Source organism: Salvelinus fontinalis, chromosome 29 (genome assembly GCF_029448725.1).
Source record: "Salvelinus fontinalis isolate EN_2023a chromosome 29, ASM2944872v1, whole genome shotgun sequence".
Classification (NCBI taxonomy): domain Eukaryota; kingdom Metazoa; phylum Chordata; class Actinopteri; order Salmoniformes; family Salmonidae; genus Salvelinus; species Salvelinus fontinalis.
In genome coordinates, this window is record NC_074693.1 from 37496663 (window position 1) to 37512883 (window position 16221).

Below are 16221 nucleotides of genomic sequence, written 5' to 3' on the forward strand. Positions count from 1 at the left end.
TGATCCAGCCAACCTACGGAGGAGGAGTAGGAGGATACGCCGAATATGCCTGATGAAGAGCTCCAGGCCTATCTATCTGACTGACGCTTCTCCCTCCCTGTATCATCGACCTGCCCTGCACTACTATTGCTTTTCTGAACAGCCTCAGCACCCTGTCAGCTGTGGAAGACCATCGTCAAGACCTGCCACTGCCAGTACCCTACATTTGTTTTGTTTAGTTTTTAAAGCGTATTTGAGATTCTCTTTGTAATGAAAAGTGCTACATAAAATACATAAATTATTATTGGGCACACATCATGCTAATGTGGGCATGTTTGCTGGGTTGCTGCTGAAGAGTGGGTCAAATTGGCAGTAGAAGGATGCAGCAAGCTCAGTGATGGCTACAAAAAGCGTTTGTCAGCAGTTATCTAGGCCAAAGGCTGTGCAAACATGTACTAGCTCCGGGGTGCCAATCATTTTGTCCATGGTATTTATCTTGAGTTGGTTTTGCAATGTTGAAAATCCAATAACAAGGTCTGGACACCAAAATATATTCTCAATTTTAACTTAATTGAGAAGAAATAGGGAATTATTGAATAAAAAATGGCAAGGGTGCCAATATATTTGGCTGGACCTGTATCTGTTACCAGAAAGGTATAAATCTTTACTCAGTAAACACTTACGATGATGAGTTTTTAGGGTCTTTAGAGTAACTTTCATCTTAAGCCATTTTAGGCCAATTTATGTTTAGGTATTTTTAGATGCCACATTCAAAAGGTTGTTGAATTTTGATGACACAAGAAGCCAGGAGAATTTTAGAATGAGTTGAAAAGCAAGATAGAAAGCTGAATATGGCTGTTGCTTTTCAACACCTGCCTGTGTAACAAATGATGGGGACAGTAAAGGGAGAAGAAAAGAGGGGACACTGAAGAGAGGATAAAATAGGGCGACACTGAAGAGAGGATAAAAGAGAGGATAAAATAGGGCGACAGAAGAAAATAGGGTGACACTGAAGAGAGGATGAAATAGGGGGACACTGAAGGGAGGATAAAATAGGGTGACACTGAAGGGAAGAGAGAAGAGCGTAACAATCTCAACAGTGGTGTGATATACAAGGACCAGAGTTGAGACAGACTGAAATGCTTCATGTCAAAAGTTGTATCTCCATTTTGTAGCACCAGGGTGAGGACACAGGCACAGACAGTGTTACCAGTGTTTTCTCTGTCTCTCTCGTTGTCTCTGTCTCCGTCAGAAATCGGGTGTTTCAATGTCAAACGTTTTGTTATATTTCAGTCTTCTGTGATTTATATAAAGTGATTTATTGGGATGCAAACTCAAAATGTAATACATTTCGACTCTACGTCTGACATGGTATAGGTGTCTTCTTTTTAAAGCCCATAACCATGTGTGTGAGGTGTTTACTTTGTTTCAAAGTAGATTTGTTTGACTACAAAGTAAAACTAGGATAGAAGCCCTGCAATTTCCCCAGTGATCAAAAGCTCCACTATACAAACACACACACGCACGCACGTACACACACACACACACACAAAGTTCTCTTGTAGCTTTACTTTTTCAAGTTTTTAAAATGAGTTGCTCTTTCCAGTGGATGACATCACACAGAGAGTTAAAGAGGAACATAAAGCCAGTCTGGATTTGGATATCTGAGTGAAAAGCCGCTACACACAACTCTACATCACACAGGGAGAGAGTAAAGGGGTTAATAACGAACATGAGGTTTGGCAGATTGAATTCATTGAGGAGATTTCCAGGAGAAAAACATCCTCAGACACTCCAATCAACTGCCATGACATCTTCAAACCCTTACCTGGACAGAAGAAAGAAACGCAGAGACCAATCAGAACCGTAATGATGAAGGGCAATCACTGGCATCGTAAAAAACAGTCTCTGTGCAGAGGTTTATCCATGACTGGGCAGAAGGAAAAGCCAATCAGGATGTGGATTTCATCTTTCCGAAAATATGAAATTGATTAAATAAAGGCAGTACAGTCTTCATGGGCTTATAAATTATTTCCACCCTGAACCAAAAAAAACGGCACACATAAATATGCCGACTGTAAAGTCATGCTCATCTTCGATGGTCTGAATGAAAGCAGACTTCAATTAGATTTCAGTCCGAACCTGATGCTGAGTGATCTAACTCAACATCCACACTAAACTGGAGACACTGAGGGTAGTACTTTTGAAGGGTTCTTCACATGACTGGTTGTTGGACAGCTTGTTTGGGTCTACTTGTCACTGTTTTTACTTGGAAGTCACAGGTCCAAAGATGCATACCTACAGGTATAACTGGATATTAATACTTGCAGACTAAGAACATTTATGTAGTGAATTATGCGCTTTATGTTCCTCGACATATAGACTTTCTTGGTAGATGTAAGGGCTGTCGCTCTCCTCATCCTCGGACGAGGTGAGGAGAGAAGGATCTTCAGACCAAAACGCAGCATTTGGGAAATAAGCCATCACTTTATTTATACACGATGGCAACACGAAACAAAACAAAAAACTTTCAAAACTACAAAACAAGAAAACGACGTAGACGACAAAACCTGAACATGAACTTACTTAACTAAAACGTAAAACTCACGGACAGGAAACAGACTACATCGAAACGAAACGAACAGCCAAACAGTCCCGTATGGTAAATCCATGCAACGACACAGGAGACAAACACCCACAAACAAACAGTGAGAACGCCCTACCTAAATATGACTCTTAATTAGAGGAAAACGCAAACCACCTGCCTCTAATCAAGAGCCATACCAGGCAACCCAAAACCAACATAGAAACAGATAACATAGACTGCCCACCCAAAACACATGCCCTGACCATAAACACATAAAAAACAACATAAAACAGGTCAGGACCGTTACAGAACCCCCCCCTCAAGGTGCGAACGCCGGGCGCACCAGCACAAAGTCCAGGGGAGGGTCTGGGTGGGCAGTTGACCACGGTGGTGGCTCCGGCTCTGGACGCTGTCCCCACACCACCATAGTCACTCCCCGCTTCTGTCTTCCCCTCCCAATGACCACCCTAAAACTAACATCCCCTAAATAAACGGCCAGCACCGGGACAAGGGGCAGCACCGGGACAAGGGGCAGCACCGGGACAAGGGGCAGCACCGGGACAAGGGGCAGCACCGGGACAAGGGGCAGCACCGGGACAAGGGGCAGCACCGGGACAAGGGGCAGCACCGGGACAAGGGGCAGCACCGGGACAAGGGGCAGGTCCCGGCTGATATACTCTGGCAGGTCCTGGCTGAGGGACTCTGGCAGGTCCTGGCTGAGGGACTCTGGCAGGTCCTGGCTGAGGGACTCTGGCAGGTCCTGGCTGAGGGACTCTGGCAGGTCCTGGCTGAGGGACTCTGGCAGGTCCTGGCTGAGGGACTCTGGCAGGTCCTGGCTGAGGGACTCTGGCAGGTCCTGGCTGAGGGACTCTGGCAGGTCCTGGCTGGACGGCTCTGGCAGGTCCTGGCTGGACGGCTCTGGCAGGTCCTGGCTGGACGGCTCTGGCAGGTCCTGGCTGGACGGCTCTGGCAGGTCCTGGCTGGACGGCTCTGGCAGGTCCTGGCTGGACGGCTCTGGCAGGTCCTGGCTGGACGGCTCTGGCAGGTCCTGGCAGGACGGCTCTGGCAGGTCCTGGCAGGACGGCTCTGGCTGGTCCTGGCAGGACGGCTCTGGCTGGTCCTGGCAGGACGGCTCTGGCTGGTCCTGGCAGGACGGCTCTGGCTGGTCATGGCAGGACGGCTCTGGCTGGTCATGGCAGGACGGCTCTGGCTGGTCATGGCAGGACGGCTCTGGCTGGTCATGGCAGGACGGCTCTGGCTGGTCATGGCAGGACGGCTCTGGCTGGTCATGGCAGGACGGCTCTGTAGGGAGGAGAAGGAGAGACAGCCTGGTGCGTGGTCTAGGCACTGGCTGCGCTGGAGAGGAGGAAACAGCTGGAGAGAGAACCCGGAGAGACAGCCTGGTACGGGGGGCTGCCACCGGAGGACTGGTACATGGAGGTGGCACCGGGTCTACCGGACCGTGAAGGAGGACACGTGCTCTTGAGCACCGAGCCTCCCCAACCCTACCAGGTTGAATGGTCCCCGTAGCCCTGCCAGTGCGGCGAGGTGGAATAGCCCGCACTGGGCTATGCAGGCGAACCGGGGACACCACCTGTAAGGCTGGTGCCATGTACGCCGGCCCGAGGAGACGTACTGGAGGCCAGATACGTTGGGCCGGCTTCATGACGTCCGGCTCGATGCCCAACCTAGCCCTCCCAGTGCGGCAAGGTGGAATAGCCCGCACTGGGCTAAGCACGCGTACTGGGGACACCGTGCGCTTTACCGCATAACACGGTGTCTTACCAGTACGACGCCTTCTACCTCCACGGTAAGCACGGGGAGTTGGCTCGGGTATCCTACCCGGCTTTGCCACACTCCTCGTGTGCCCCCCCCCCCCAAGAAATTTTTTGGTCTGACTCACGGGCTCCCAACCACGACGTCGCGCTGCCTCCTCATACCAGCGCCTCTCAGCCTTCGCTGCTTCCAGCTCCTCCTTGGGACGGCGATATTCCCCTGGCTGAGCCCAAGGTCCTCTACCGTCCAGGATCTCCTCCCAAGTCCAGGAGTCCTTGTTGCTCTGTAGAGCATTCCCTTGCCGCTTGGTCTTAGTTAGGTGGGTGTTTCTGTAATGGCTGTCGCTCTCCTCATCCTCGGACGAGGTGAGGAGAGAAGGATCTTCAGACCAAAACGCAGCATTTGGGAAATAAGCCATCACTTTATTTATACACGATGGCAACACGAAACAAAACAAAACACTTTCAAAACTACAAAACAAGAAAACGACGTAGACGACAAAACCTGAACATGAACTTACTTAACTAAAACGTAAAACTCACGGACAGGAAACAGACTACATCGAAACGAAACGAACAGCCAAACAGTCCCATATGGTAAATCCATGCAACGACACAGGAGACAAACACCCACAAACAAACAGTGAGAACGCCCTACCTAAATATGACTCTTAATTAGAGGAAAACGCAAACCACCTGCCTCTAATCAAGAGCCATACCAGGCAACCCAAAACCAACATAGAAACAGATAACATAGACTGCCCACCCAAAACACATGCCCTGACCATAAACACATAAAAAACAACATAAAACAGGTCAGGACCGTTACAGTAGATAACGTGAAATGAACCAAATAGATTAACCTGGTTTAATGTAATTGTGTATTTGACTTTGTAGACTTAAAAAAAATTGATTACCAACATTTTTTAAAACTTGTTACTCATCACGTTACACTATATCATCCCATTTAGGCTGAACAAATGTTATCTGACAGAGAGATGTTGTGAAGTGTTAGCCTCAGCTCTCAGCTTAATCTCTTCTGACCTGAGAGCTGGAACTGCAGGATTCAGGAGTAAGGCTCCTCTCCGCTGGACTGGGATAAAAACTATGAACTAGAGAAACTGAGGTTAATACTTAGAAACATTTGTGTCAAAGCACATCATCAGTACAGTAGCCAGTAAGTTGGCTCAATATACACGTATAAAGGTAAATACTGTGTAAATACTATTATACATGTCATTACATTTCAGTCTCACATTGCTGTGAAGTTTAACCCTTGTGAGATAACTGCAGGATATTAGTGCTGCAATTTGACTGTACATTTGAGATGATAAAAAATCTTTATTAACTAATTCAGTTGTTAAAGTGACTAATACAATTATCCAATTAATACTAAATGACAGTGCAAATTGTATCTGTCTTGTCTTAACCTGATTTGATTAAATAAATCCTTAATTGATATATGTTTCTTACATTAGTACAGCAGGGGAACATTGTAGTGACGACTGCACTACAATACAGGATCTTTGAATAAGAAACATTTGTTCAAACTCAGTTGACCACCAGATGGCAGATGTCCTGTTATAAAATCATGACCTCTGCAAGCTGTCATTCTGTGGAGTCACAGATGAAGGCCGTGCTTCTCTGCTTTGCAAATCTTTTTTTCTTTCTTTTTCTGACCAAGTAATGGGAAACACTCTTCTAACAAATTTATTACAGATTAATTGGATTTCTCTTGTTGGCCTGAGAACAGTAAGGTCTTGATATTAAGTAGAGCTCTTACTTTGCCACCCTTTTAGACTAGGCTTCACTTCATACAGCATGTGTGTCACTCAGTCTCTGTCTGTTCCTCTGTCTCTCTCACAGTGTGGACCACGCGGAAGAGTTCTGGGTAAAACCACAGCTGCTGAAGAAGTGTATGTGTGCTAGTTCTAAACAATCAATGTTGTTTATATCACAGGCATTTGCAGATGATGGACCCAAACACAGCAAATCCCAACCTCTCTCTCTCTCTGAGGGGAACAGAAAGGTTGAGTTGGCAAGATGAGAGCAGCCATATCCTGATTACCCGGAGAGGTTTGATTCCGAGGAAAATGTGCTGTGTAGAGAGGGTTTGATTGGATGCTGTTACTGGGAGGTAGAGTGGAATGGGATGGCTATAATAGCAGTGACATATGTAAAGACATCGGTAGAAAAAAATTGAATCATGCCTGTCACATTGGAGGATATGACAAGTTCTGGTGTCTGTTCTGCTGCCCTATGGATGATTACTCGACAATAATGAAAATATTATTATTATATGCTTCCTGCCTCATCAACCCTCAAACCCAGAGACACCTGCCTTCCTTCCGCCTCAGAGTAAGAGTGTTTCTAGACTGGCCAATTGGCACACTGTCCTTCTACAGGGTCTACTCTCACACAATGACCCATTCCACACCACATTATATACAAAACATTAGGATCACCTGGTCTTTCCATGACATAGACCAGGGGGACTCAACTCAACTAGCCGGAGCCTGCTAGTTCTGTTCTACCTGGTAATTAATTTCACACATCTGGTGTCAGTGGTCTAAATCAGTCCCTGATCAGTGCGGAACACTGAAAAAAAATGCAGTGGAACTGGCTTAGAGGTTCAGAGTTGAGTTTGAGGGACATAGACTGATCAGGTGAAAGCTATGAACCAGCACTGCCAACTCCCACGCATTGGCCGTGAAACACATGCATTTGACCCTCTTCTCACGCTCTTATGACACACCTCTTATGTCTCACGCAATGAAAACGACTGCATTTATTATTTTACTTTCGTCTATTGCATAGTCAGCTCGTTAACTTTTCAACTGTGCCTCAAATCTTTTTGAAATCTGCGCCTGCAACTGAACATCACGAGCAGAACCTCTATGTCCTGTCTTGTTACGTCGCTTTGAAGCATAGGATTGGTCTAGTTATTGAAGGATCAAGGGGATTGGAGGCATGTTTTAAAGAAACGCCCAAGATTAGAGCGGAGTTGAATGGAGAAAGAGAACGTTCTCCGCTGAGTTTATAAAACTATAAAAAGAGCAGCACGGTAAAGCTGTTTTATGTAAAATGTTGTCAACCAAAATTAGGCTGCGGTTACTCCTGTCCATTAATATATTGTACAATGCAGCCTTTTGACAGCATGTACTGAATTCTATTTAATCCACACTTGCATTAGTCCCTTTGTTTTGGTGATTGGCATTTTGGGTCTGACAACGAAAAAGCAGCAGACATACCTACAGTAAGTTTTAGCAGGGAAGTTTGTTCGGGTGACCTGTTTGTAAGTATGAAAATATTATTTTTACAACATATTGTGAACCCTAAAGTGTATGTTTGATTCTAGAGTGGGAAAATAAATAGACAATTTATTTGGTTACGGTGTAGGTGTTACGGTGGTCCTCCGAGTAGTGATGGAACCAAGGCGCAGCGGGTTGTGAACACATAATTTATTTAAAGAAAAGACAAAAACACGAACTTCACTATAAACTAACAAAACAACAAACGGAGTAGACAGACCTGGACGACGAACTTACATTAACATGAAGAACGCACAGGAAAAATAGACTACACAAAATGACGATGAACAAAACAAACCGAACAAAACAAACCGAACATTCCCGTATGGTGCGACAAACACTGACACAGGAGACAACCACCCACAACGAACACTGTGAAACAACCTACCTAAATATGACTCTCAATTAGGGGAACGCCAAACACCTGCCTCTAATTAAGAGCCATACCAGGCAACCCTAAACCAACATAGAAACAGACAACATAGAATGCCCACCCAAACTCACGTCCTGACCAACTAACACATACAACAAACTAACAGAAATAGGTCAGGAACGTGACAGTAGGGGCAGGTTAATGTAAACAGATTTGATCTATTTATTTTGTCTGATCAATGGAATAATTCTCATTCTTAACAATGGGCTAAAATAAATGGGTAATTACTATGCTTGTCAGCAAGAACACTACTGTTATTCCCTAGACTTATTTTATTATTCCACTTCCCAATGTTGCCAGTGTAATAACATATTTGAAATCTGATATTCCTACTTGTGTCTTTGTAGCCATTCATGGACAGTTTTGAATAAGCATTGGTGGAAAAAGTACCCAAATGTAATACTTGAGTAAAAGTAAAGATACCTTTACAGAAAATGATTCAAAAGTGAAAGTCATAGAGTAAAATACTACTTGAATACAAGTCTAAAAGTTTTGGGTTTTAAATATACTTATGTATCAAAAGTAAAAGTAAAAATGTAAATAATTTCAAATTCCTTATATTAAGCAAACCAGACGGCACCATTTTCTTGTTTTCTTAATTTACGCATAGCCAGGGGCACACTCCAACACTCAGACATAATTTATAAATGAAGAATGTTTATAAAGGTAGTCAGGATGATCAGGGATAAGTGCATGAATTGGACCATTTTCCTGTCCTGAGTAATTTTGGCTGTCAGGGAAAATGTATGGAGTAAAAAGTACATTATTTTCTTTCAGACTGTCGTGAAGTAATAGTAAAAAATATAAAGGGTAAAGTACAGATACACAAACAAATCTAATTATGCAGTACTTCAAAGTATTTTTACTAAAGTACTTTACACCACCGTGAATAAGTCCTACAAATAAGCATTGGATATGAAATGCTCCTGGAATCAAATATAATTTGACACTTTAGTATTGTGCACACGCTAGGCAGAGATGGTAGAGGGACTCACAGCTCATAAAGGCATCATATTTTGTCTATGTATGTCACGTTCGCTGGAATAAATATCGGACCAAGGCGCAGCGGATGTTAAGTTCCACATAATTTAATGATAAAGTGAAACTCAGCAAAGACAAATAAACAATAAACTAACAATGGACCGTGACTACAGAGGTGCTACATGCACTAACTCAAAACAATATCCCATAAAACACAGGTGGAAAAAATGCTACTTAAATATGATCCCCAATTAGAGACAACGATAACCAGCTGCCTCTAATTGGGAACCATATCAAGCACACCAACCTAGAAATATGAAAACTAGAATACCCACATAGAAATAATAAATTACAATACAACATAGACATACATATACTAAATCACCCCCTAGTCACGCCTTGACCTACCATACCATAGAGAAACAATAGTTCTCTATGGTCAGGGCGTGACAATGTAGAGTAAGATGATGGCAAGGATTTTTAACTAGTAGGCATAAACTACCTGAATGTTGATATTCATTAGATTTTTCTTGAAGGTTGGGTGATTGAGAAATACATTTTCATAAAAAGAAACATAGATCAAGGGAGGCTAATCCTCCTGGGGAGCAAGCAGGATTTTCTTCCAGCCCTATTTTAAAGAAATAGTTCATCCAAATATATATATTTTTGTGTCCTTATGTCATGCCCTGACCACAGAGAGCCCTCGGTTCTCTATGGTGTTTAGGTCAGAGCATGACTGGGGGGGTTATCTAAGTTATAGATTTCTAGGTTGGTGGTTTGTGTGGTTCCCAATTAGAGGCAGCTGGTAGTCGTTGCCTCTAATTGTGGATCATATTTAGGTAGGCTTTTCCCCCACCTGCATTTGTTGGATATTGTTTGTGTTAGTGTGTTTGGTCACTATGGCCTCACGGTCTTTGTAAGTTTTGTTAGTTTCACTTAAAAAAATATGTGGAACTATACTCACGCTGCGCCTTGGTCTGCTCATTTACAAGATCGTGACACCTTAACTTGAAAGTAGTTTATGGACAAGGAGGCTACAATCGATGATCCTGTGCCGAGCCTCGCATACAACCTTCCACCTGAGAATAGGGATCAATCCCTGCTTCCAACCTTCCCACTGTTTCTAGCATTTGCCCATCAATTTCATCACCCCCAAAATCTCAAAGTAACAAAGCTGTCGAATTTTGAGTGTTCATTTACTGTTCAAAGCATCCTGAATAGACCTGACCTGTTTCTCCCCCATTTTTCCCCCACCCTGCTCATAGGCCTAAGCCATGTCAAAATACGTAGAATTGCAGGAATCGTGCTTCAAAACAGTACTATTTTCCTGGGGGCAATGGGGGTTGTGCCAGGGGGCAATGATATTCACATAGCAAATCTCACTCCAAGCTTTCCTCAAAAGTTGGCATCCCTGTATGGTCCCTCATTGATGTCATTTGTTGAATCCACTTCAATCAGTGTAGCGAAGTTAAATAATTATTTTATTTTGAGACAATTAAGACATGGATTGTGTATGTGTGCCATTCAGGGTATGGTAGTAGGTGCCAGGCACACCGGTTTGAGTGTGTCAAGAACTGCAATGGTGCTGGGTTTTTCACTCTCAACAGTTTCCCGTGTGTATGGTCCCCCACCCAAAGGACATCCAGCCAACTTGACACAAATGTGAGAAACATTGGTTTCAAATCAAATCAAATTGTATTTGTCACATGCGCCCGAATACAACAAGTGTAAACCTTACAGTGAAATGCTTACTTACAAGCCTTTAAAACAATGCAGTTTTAAGAGAAGTAAAAAAAAAGAAGTAAAACAAATAAAAGAGCAACAATAAAATAACAATAACGAGGCTACAGTTGAAGTCGGAAGTTTACATACACCTTAGCCAAATGCGTTTAAACTCAGTTTTTCACAATTCCTGACATTTAATGAAATGTCTTAGGTCAGTTAGGAACACAACTTTATTTTAAGAATGTGAAATGTCAGAATAATAGTAGAAAGAATGATTTATTTCAGCTTTTATTGTCACTTTCCTGAACTGTTTTCTGTTAGTTTTTGTATGTGTTAGTTGGTCAGGACGTGAGTTTGGGTGGGCAGTCTATGTTTTCTGTTTCTATGTTGGTTTAAAGGGTTACCTGATATGGCTCTCAATTAGAGGCAGGTGGTTTTCATTTCCTCTGATTGAGAGTCATATTAAGGTAGGTGTTTTCACACTGTTTGTTGTGGGTGGTTGTCGCGCCACACGGGACTGTCTCGGTTTATGTAGTCTGTTCCTGTTCGTGAGTTCTTTGTGTTTTATGTAAGTTCCATGTCCAGGTCTGTCTACTCCATTTTGTTAATTATTCAAGTGTTTTCGTTTTGTGTTTTTTCATCTTGTTCAATAAATCATGTCATATAACAACGCTGCGTTTTGGTCAAATCCCTGCTCCTCCTCTTCGGAGGAAGAAAGCCATTACAGAACCACCCACCCATCCAGAACCAAGCAGCATAAGTTCGAGCAGTGGAACACGAAACAGGAATGGACATGGGAGGACGTATTAAACGGCAAGGGTTGCTACACATGGGAGGAGATCCTGGCTGGAAGGGATCGCCTCCCATGGGAACAGCTGGAGGCACTGAGGAGAGCAGAGGCAACCGGAAAAGGGAACCGGAGATATGAAGGTATGCGGCTAGCGAGGAAGCCCGAGAAGAAACCCCAAAAAGGGGGGGCTAAGAGGTAGTGGGCCATGGCAGGTAGGAGACCTGTGCCCACTTCCCAGGCTAACCGTGGAAAGCGGGAGTACGGGCAGACACCGTGTTACGCAGTAGGGCGCACGGTGTCTCCTGTACGTGTGCATAGCCCGGTGCGGGTTATTCCACCTCCCCGCACTGGTAGGGCTAGATTGAGCATTGAGCCAAGTGCCATGAAGCACCAGCCTTACGCATGGTGTCCCCGGTTCGCCTACGTAGCCCGGTGCGGGTTATTCCACCTCCACGCACTGGTCGGGCGACGGGGAGCATTCAGCCAGGTAAGGTTGGGCAGGCTCAGTGCTCAAGGGAGCTTTTTTATGGCGGTTTTGGAGCAGTGGCTTCTTGCTTGCTGAGCGGCCTTTCAGGTTTCATTTGAAAGGAAACACTCTGAATTTTGTGGGAATGTGAATTGAATGTAGGAGAATATAACACAATAGATCTGGTAGAAGAAAATACAATGAAATAATATGTTTTCTGTTTTTTTATTGTTGCTGCATCATCTTTCAAATGAACAAGAACAGCCAAACATACAGATAGGATGCTGTGGATTTGAATGAAGAACATAAGATGGCAACAATAACTGAGCAAAGTTTTAGACAGATAACTTCAAAAATGAGCGAGCTACATGACATTGAGCATGAAATCACCCAGGTGTCCCACACAAATGTACCCAAGTGGCCGAATTGGTACAGTGATACATTTTGAAGGAAATAACTATATACAAAATACATAAATGCTATTCTAACACACCCCCTCAAAATAAATAATATGAAAAAATTAAATAAAATAATTAATAATAATAAACAAACAACAAGGGTTTACACATTTTCTATTTACAATATTGTGAAGACTCTTAGTCCTCTACACAATATTGTGCTGCTGGTGCCATGGCCCATAGCAGTCTCTTTCTGCTGTAAAGCAGAGGCTTACTGAACAGGTGGTGCAGGTGATGGGGAATTTCCTGTGACACAACGACATCTCCCTACTGTGCCCTTTTTGCCCTGAGGCACATTCATGCCTGCAGAGATTAATCTGGGCAGGTGAACACCACTGGTTGGAGCAGAAGGGACAGAAGGTGCTGCAGTGGACTTGCTTGTAGCTAGCAAGCTCCTGGGTGAGCAGCTCCCCGAAGGCTAGCTGTGAGATCGGGGGCTGTCCACAGCTCTTGGCCATTTCCTTCTGGAGGATGAAGGAATTCACCACAGCAATGGTGTCAATGAAATTATGTCAATGAAATGATAGAAAAATGTCTTTTACCATTTCATGGTCTTGTGGAGAACATTGCAGTATCTTATCAGCGCATCGGACAGATCCACACCTCCCATGCCCTTGTTGTAGTCTTCCACAGCAGCTGGAATGGGAAATTTTTTCGTGGTCCATTCCCCGGCACCGTCCTTCACACGCCTGACGACGTGATCTCCACTGAAGGACTTGTTGATACTGGAGCACATGACCACCTCTCTGGTATCCATCCACTTCACAAACAGCAGGCCATCTTCACGGATCCATCGCATGGTACCCCGCTCAGCCCGCTTAGGCATGTCATTCATCTTTGTCTTTGGAAATCCCACCCTGTTGGGATTACCCGTAGCAAAACTGTTTTTCTCCTCATAAACAAAAAAATTGCAAGTGTAGGGACACAAAGAATCAGCAACCCCATTTGGTTGGTTTGTTATGCATGCATAGTTTGAGGCTGATTCTGGCCTTTGAGGCTACCATCCTCTCATCGATGGACAGGTTCTGGGCGGGCTGAAAATAGGTCTTGCAGGCCTCAATGATGCTGGGGTAGAGATGTTTGATTTTGTAGAGCCTATCAAACCTTGGTGTGCCTCTCTTCTTGTCATTCTCCCCATCAACTTCTGGGTCACTGATGTGAAGCGCCCGTGAGATAGTCAGAAACCTTTTAGAAGACATGACAGTCATGGGGAAAGGTAGTTGATAGAGAGCTGACGTTTTCCAATAGTCCCTTAGAGTTTGCAACTTCACCAGCCTCAAGTAAATGACCATTGAAAAGTAGCAGAAATGGTCTTCCATGCCTCTTTCTTTACTGCCTGCTTCTTAGCCCCATACTTATTGGTGTTCGACACCAGGAAATCAACAACTGACGAGGTGAAAAACAGTTGAAAAAGTTGAAGGGGGCTGTACTTTGCAGTCATGTCTACTTGAGGTCCTGGCTGCCTTTTGTGTCTAAAAACTGGTGGATTTCGTTCCACATCATCTTCTAACACAGAGTGCCAATGACCCCCTGGCCCTCTGTCTGCAGGTTTCTCTCTTCCCCACCGCCGCTTTTTTGTCACTGACTTCACACGTCTAGATGGCCGGGTAGGTGTGGAGCCGGAGACAGCGGGGGTCCGGCTGGATGAACCAGCTTCAGAGAGAGATGTACACCTAGGCATTGGTGGCTCATAATCAGAATCACTGCCACTGTGAAAGATAAAAAAATCTGTAACAATACTTTCACGTATGAGCCCTGTATCAACACGTAAAATAAACAGATATATATATATAGAGTACAGGGAACATAATCGTGAAGTGCTGTTCCATTCCATGTTTATGGAAAAAAAATATTTAAAAAATCTCACACACACACACACACACACTTTTACACATTTCATTACATATTATATTTTTATATATTGCAAATAAAAATAACAAAATCAACAATTTTTTTTTCAAATTAATAATATTTGATATTATTAATTTCAAACAATGACATTAGCATTATTACTTACCAATCCAGCATGGCATCCTCGCCATACAGAAACATGTCTTCCGCCTGGGAGTCAAAGCTAGCTTCGCTGAAAGATTAATCTTCCTGAAGCAACTCGGTCTCGCTGTCTCTATCAATTTCCTCTATAATTTGGGTTAAATCTGTATACCTAGACTTTGTTTTAGCTTTTCTTGATTCATTCGCCAAAATTTAAATAAATAAACTTGTTGAAAATGCTATTGAATATGTACTGCTATGCGTAACACTCGTGGCTCCGTCAAGTAGGATTTGCAATGGCAAATTAACTTATTTTACGCCAGAGTTTACGACAAAGGCTGGTCTTCAAACGTATTGCCGTTTACCTCAGCTCATTGGCTATCTTCCAAGCTAGATTTCAAGATGATCAGTAGTCATTGGGCCAAAATACAGTCATTCAACTATAGACTGGTCCTACCATTGGTGCGCAATGAGGTCATTGATTGGTGTCTTCAAATCGGTTTGTTTCGGTCAATATTTCCCGGGAAAAGAACCATCAAGTATGGTTGTGTTAGTAACAACCAGAGGATTGCAATGAAACCAACCTTGACTGGATAAACGTTTGTTTAGTGTGTGTAATTACCACGAACACTTCGTCCAAAGTTGAATGAGACGGAAATAACGACGCAAGCGGTTTACAAATGTTTCGTGTTAGGCTATAAACATTTATTTTATCAAACAAAACAAACATTCACTGTGTAGTTAGGACACTTGGCATTGCCACCAGAGGAAGATCTTCAATGGTAAGCGATTTATTTTATTGTTATTTCTGACTTTCGTGACGCTAATGCTTGGTTGGAAAATGCTAGTAATACTTGTGTGTGCGGGGCGCCGTCCTCAGGAAATCGCATGTTTGCTTTTGCAGTAAAGCCTGGATTAATAAGACGTTCATCTTTTAAATGATGTAAGATGCATGTATTTACAAGAATGTTTAATATAACGAATGGTGTATTTAGAATGTTAGCTCTCTGCAGTTTTACCGGATGTTGGCCTGGTGGGATGTTAGCGTCTCACCTACCATAGAGAAGTTGAAGAGATGGGTGGGGGTAAAGTTTAAGAGGGTGTGAACGATGCTGAATGGGTGTAGATAATGAAGGGCTCTCCAATAGTAGTACCAAAACATTCAAAGGCCATTTTCTCAAAAGTGAGTTTTCAAGTTTATAAACTTTCGAAGCAAAATTACTTTCCCATTGTTCCCCAACTGTAGTGTATGATACAATTTTGTTTTTTTAGCTCTGAGTCTTCACTTTGATCCAATGAAAATGTCAAATTTTGCTACATAAGACCGTTTTGAGCCGGTCGGTCACATTTATGGTGCTAGGCTATTTTGTTTTCTGTTCATATCACTCATGCGCATTGTATTTGTATTATGTCTGCATTTCAACATTACTGTAGTGTTTATTTGAGCACAATTCCCTGAGTTTCATGTGTACGTCCAATAGGCTGTTTAGTCTATTGCCATGTGACTAGGCCTTATCCCTGCTGTAGTGTTATAGTCCTTTGCTGTTATATACTAACCTGTGCTTGCTTATACAGCCATGTCATTCATATTATAGCAGTACTATAGCCTAAGTTTTCTTTCTCCTCTTTCCTTTCAGAACCACATAGTTAATGTCAGTTCTCACTGTACACGATTCTCAGTTATCTGAACCATGAGTGGTCAATCAATCAAATTTATTTATAAA